The sequence below is a fragment of the Dermacentor variabilis genome, chromosome 9 (assembly GCF_050947875.1).
Source record: "Dermacentor variabilis isolate Ectoservices chromosome 9, ASM5094787v1, whole genome shotgun sequence".
NCBI classification, from domain to species: Eukaryota; Metazoa; Arthropoda; class Arachnida; order Ixodida; family Ixodidae; genus Dermacentor; species Dermacentor variabilis.
In genome coordinates, this window is record NC_134576.1 from 137,735,041 (window position 1) to 137,740,800 (window position 5,760).

The window sequence follows — 5,760 nt, forward strand, 5'->3', positions numbered from 1 at the left end:
TTGGCCCGTTGCTTCGCCTCCTGCTGCACTGCTTCAATGTTCATTGCATACCTCTTCAGCCTTTGTAGAACCTTTGCATTCTTACGCTGCTATTCTGCTTGATACCTTCGAGGGCTCAATGCTGTATCTGCAAGTAGAGACCTACGTGCAACATAACGCAGCTAGCACAACTGAGCGAAGTCTACTTGTGGCATGCACACCCGTACCGGTGAGTGGAGCAAGGAGAGGAGGTGCTGAGTAGTGACGTGCAAACTGGTATGTTGGGCAAGGAGGGGCCAAGCCAATAGTGAGTGGGCACATTGGCGACAAACTCTGCAACCTTGGACAGACTTGCATTTTATCTAGACTACGACTAGGCAAAGAAATGCTTCGCATTTAAAATAGCAAGTGCTTCTGTCAGTGAGAAATGGGTAGAACATACAAGCATATTTACGGGATTATAGGCATACATCTCTCCGTAATCCCTTTTATACATAGCAGGCAATATAGAGGACCAGTAGATTGCCGCAGAAAAAGTGAAATTGTGCCACTGTTCTTGAGTGTGCCAACAAAAGTCAGGAACCACTTCTGATTAGTTGAGTGCATTGCATTACCGTTCGCTTAAGGAGAGGCCTTTAGCAGTCTTACAAGCCTCTTGCTTAAATGAGGAAATGGCAGAATAAACTGACACTTTTCAAGAGCATGCTATTGTGGAGGTAGGGCTACCTCTAAAACATTGGGTAACCCCACAATGAACTATGGTATTTTGTGAAACCAAAAGCAGACTTGTACTTGCTGGGGTCTTGGAATAGAATATGTCAAAACCTTGGCAGTGGGCTTCGAGCAATAACTTGTACTAGCACTGTTGGCAAACTTGTGGAACACTCCGTGAACAAAGCCATCACTTGGGAGAGTTATAAAAACGGTCCTGTAGAGTATGCTATTCTCATCTTTATTAAATTAGAGCCACTTCACGATACCTTAACTACAGTTGGCCACAAAAGATTGCAGGACACCGAACTTAGGGGGGAGAAGAAAGGGAGAGAGAGAGACTGACTGAGAGGAAAAATTTTTCGCAAAGCCTGGGAATATAGTAGACTCAAATTGAAAGTTTCAGTCTGCAGGAGTTTTTGTGACTTACATAGTGGATTATTGAATTTGAAGTGCCATGCCTTAATGGAGCAGAAATTCACAACTGTCACAGAACCATGTCTCGTAAGCTTTTGTGGCTGAATGTACAGAAGATGTCATTTAGTAAGCTCCAATGTGCCAAGCAACATGTATTGGACTTCAGTTTGTCATCACAATGAGCCAATCCACCAAAAATAAATATTGTCACTGGTAATGTATGCTTGTATATTCTTCAGTAGATTTGGAACTACATGACTAGGCAGTTTGCTACAATACCAAATCATTCCCTTAGCAAGAAACAAAGAAAACAAACAAGAACACTTTGCCAATATTCCTTTTTATTTCACCAATAAAATCTGTAGGGGATAAAGCATCCTTTTTTTTTTACTTCCTCACTTTCCAATACTATTTTTCCAATAGCCCAGATTACAGTGCCAATATGTAGATTCTCGTTCAATCACTTACAAAAATGTAAAAGAGAAACACAAAATTTAAACACCAGAAAAGCATGAATATAAACAACCATGTGAAATCACTGAAATTGTGAACAGGGTTATAAGAAGACACTCCTTGAATATTTCTAATCTGAATTGGCACCTGCAGCACAAATAAACTTATGACCGATAAAAAATAATCCACAACTCAAGGATTACTAATACATACCATCTGTCAACATAATAATAATAAAAAATGAATTTCTCAAACTTTTTAAAGATTTGTGTCTGTCTTATTTGCACATGCACACACACGCATACACACACACACTAGCAAATAAAGTATTGCAAATGTCATGGTAATGACTACTTTCGAGTTAAAAAAAAAAAAAGCATTTTAATCTACTACCAAATGCTCACAATTGCACCAAAATCTTTTTGACATTTTGCTTTTCTTTTTTTTCTGGTGTGCTTGAAAGCTGTTCCAAAAAAGTTGTTTCAATATATTTTTTACAGCTAATGATGAGAGCCAAGTAAACTGCACAAAAGTGAGTGACATTTCACAATACTTTGCAATCGTTGCGTCGCCAAACTCGGTCCCTGTGCAATCAATAGCTCGTTGCATGGACATGCCAATCGTGGTTAAGCTGAACTTTAGTTACAGCCTGCCACAGTGAATCTTTTAACCACTGACTGCATATACGAATAATGTTACGTTTTTCTTGTAGTTGAATACAATGGTAGTGGGCTAACTGAGGTTAACCCTAATCATGTGACAGGGGTGTAAAACAGGGCGCTCACCAGCTAAACTGAAACAGGCACATACGAGTTCAACAGAGTGTTGGAACACGCAGCAGTATCTGCTTTTTTTAAAACTTTTTTGTTGCACTGTTTGTCGAGCTTTGTTGTTTAAGCATACATAGAGCAAGTGTAAAGTGTGCAAAAGAGTCTGGCATTACCAGCATGCAGTTCTTGGGATACACTTGAAGCAGACCTGACGTGAAATCTTGCATCTGATAACTTCTGTGAAAAGGCCTGCCATTGTGAAATGCCACCTTAACTGCAGCCTACTAATGCCGAACACAAATCGATCCTGGGAACAGCTTTGCCAACCAACCTTTATGTGGTGACCACGAAATGCAGCCACAAGAAACATGTTCAGAAAAACGTGCTGAATGACCAGTACACTTTGTTCATAAACCACATTTTGCATGTGACTGCAAAATGTATTCCTTTTTTCTTAATTTCATCAAAACAGTGGGCTCACGAAGGCACACACGTACACAAATACACGCGCACACACTAATACACACACACACATGAATTCAAAGATTTGTACTTGTTGATCCGGAAGCTCAAAGAGTTGCGACCCAACCAGACGGGAAGTTAGCCCAATGAAATTTTTTCTATTAAGCTCCTCGCAGCACAAGGACTTGACAGAACGAGATAGGGGCATGGCCTGGCTTACAGCAGCGCTGAAACCAAGGCAAATGGTGCCTGTTGTCCAACAAGGCGTGGCAAATAAAAGGAATTTTTCCAACAACCCGGTTTGGTCCTTTTAAAGACATTGCTCTTGTTCAGCTTGCATTCCATGCTTTCACAATAGAGTTCTAATGTTTTTTTTTCTCTGATCAGCCTAGAGACAGTTGGGTGCCAAATCAAGCTGTCGGCAACAGCAGCACAACACGTAAACACCACTTCCCACACTCACATCAAGACGGCGAACAGCTTGTGCCACCACAACACAGCGCCGTATGGCCACATGCCACCGTGGAGTACAGGGTGGTAAAAAGAGAAAGGAAACGTCTTAACAGGTATTCGGGCAACTACTACTGCCCAATTAAGTTTAAGCCTCAGCTGCCAATACTATGTGAGGAGATCTTGCGTTCAAGAATGTTCCGTTCGATATGTTCCAGGTTTCCGCTAAAAACAAGGACTTCTGACATTCTTGGAACACAAACCACACACTCCCTTTCATGTCGGTCCTGCATATACGAAGTCCGCAAACATCCCTACGGTTGCATGTGACCCTGGATTACAATGTCCTCACGGTGGCATGTGGACATTAGACTACACCCCCTGCCTTATAGTTACATGTGATGGGAGACCGTAAAGTCCCCCAGGCAGCATGCCACCACAGACCAAAATTTCCCCAAATGTGAACTGCCTGTTAAAAGCACACAGGTAAGACTGTGCATGACTGATGCTGGACTCCTGGTCATATACTAGGCATCTACTGCATCCCTAGTGCTCTGAACATCTTGACAATGAGCACGGCAATTTTCCTTGTCTTCCACAGCAGCCCTAGTTATTAGGCAGTGTCCCGTGTACTTTTAACAAAAGCCACACATTCATGTCATGATCATGTTACTTTATACATGGTCATACATGATACACGATCGTGTATACCCCTGGAGCACAATGTCTCCATGGTAGTTTGTGACCCTGTGTTGGTCAATGCTTCCAGCTCCGACAGCAGCTGAACACTACGACGTGTTCTTGGTTAATTTGCCAATCTTTGTTGCTGATGTTCCCTTACAGCTTTTTCAGCCCGTGCCAGACGTGCATGTGTAGAGGAGCACTGGGAATCTCAACAAAATTATGATCAGATTCATGCACAGTGCTGATACGTGGCCACAAGTGGCAGAATCAACAGAAAAAATAATTCAGAGGAAAAAGGGTTTGTGAAAATTTGTACATGACACCACATTCAGCATGCTGTCTCAAGTGCAAAAAATAACCAGTCTGAAACTGGAAGCCTTGACCAACCACAGGGGAGCACCAAAACTTCTTCCGGTGCTACCAAAATGGAAAAGAAAAATACTGGTTTGCACTCCTGGGTCATTTGACCGCAGGTTGCCAGCCACACTACTGAAGAAAAAACCTTAGAGTTAACTCAGTGGCAAGAATTAAAAGCATGCACATCTTTAAAAATGAAGTTAGTAAAGTGAAACGGATTGTAAAAAAATGAGTGAATAAGTGGCGGTGACATATTAACACACTGACAATGGAAGGAAAAGCAAATGCACAAATTATCCAGAAGTTGAAAAGATCAGGAGTGCACTATGCTAACTATAGATGCACAGGAACATTGCAGTTTTTTTTTTACCCGACACTCATATCTTACATGAAAGAAGCTACAAACACCGCACCTACAGGGGCACATCATGCCAAGCTTTGAGCATACCGACAATGTGCTTCTTCTTGACAAAATTTTGCAAGAACACAACTTGCAAAATGTTGGAGCTGACCTACATGTTTTAATGCACAAGGTAAGACGTATCAATCAATCAATCAATTGAAAAGCTGTACCATGCTTGGATCGTTTTTTTTTTCTAATATAAACAAGAAGGCTCCAACACATGCCAGCGAGTCTTGACAATGCCCAATTTTAAGTAGTTCCCTAAAGAAAAACAAAACATGTCGCTTGGACAAACAAGAACCCTGTTTTCTGCGGCGTTGCTTGAAAGCGAAAGGTCTTTGCCAAGGGTTTAACAAGAAAGTCTGCCAATAAGGGACGGATTGGAGGGACAGTTAGTCTGGCAAGGAACTTTTTTCAAGCTATTGGTAGCAGTACCCTACCAATGTCAACTATGCTGCTTCGACCTCTTACCCACAACTTTGATAAAGCGTGAAACTCCTACCATGGTATGACAGGGTTGACTGGTACCAATGCTGAAGTTACACTGTTCGAAAAGTGCAGCCACTTAAAGTCTGGTGGCCGGAGAATGCGCTGGCCACCACACACTTGTCTAGGCCAGCTTGATGAAATGCAACCGACATGTCATACAGGTCACATTTATGATGTGCAAGATTTACTGTTAGCCTAGAGACCAGGGGATTGGTTGAATGGTCTGGGCAACAGTGCGAGAGCAAAGGTGTAGAGCAATACTGGCCTTTGGTGTGGCAACACCAATGTTTAGCCAATACGTAGGCATTGGTGAGAAGCCAAATTCCTGCACCAAGAACTGGAAATCACGTGAATCACTGCTTACAAGACAGGATTTTGATGATGATATGAATCAATGTGGGATACTATTGTTGGTTAGCCTCACTTAATGAAAATGAGCTATGCCTTTATACCAGTGGGCAGTAAAGGCCCTAGGATGTCAGGAACTTAACTGCCCAGCGTAGTTAAAGTGTCCATTTCTCATGGGAGAAAGTGTGTAATGCAGTATGAAAGATGCCAACGTCACCTTTACTGGTTCTGCACAAG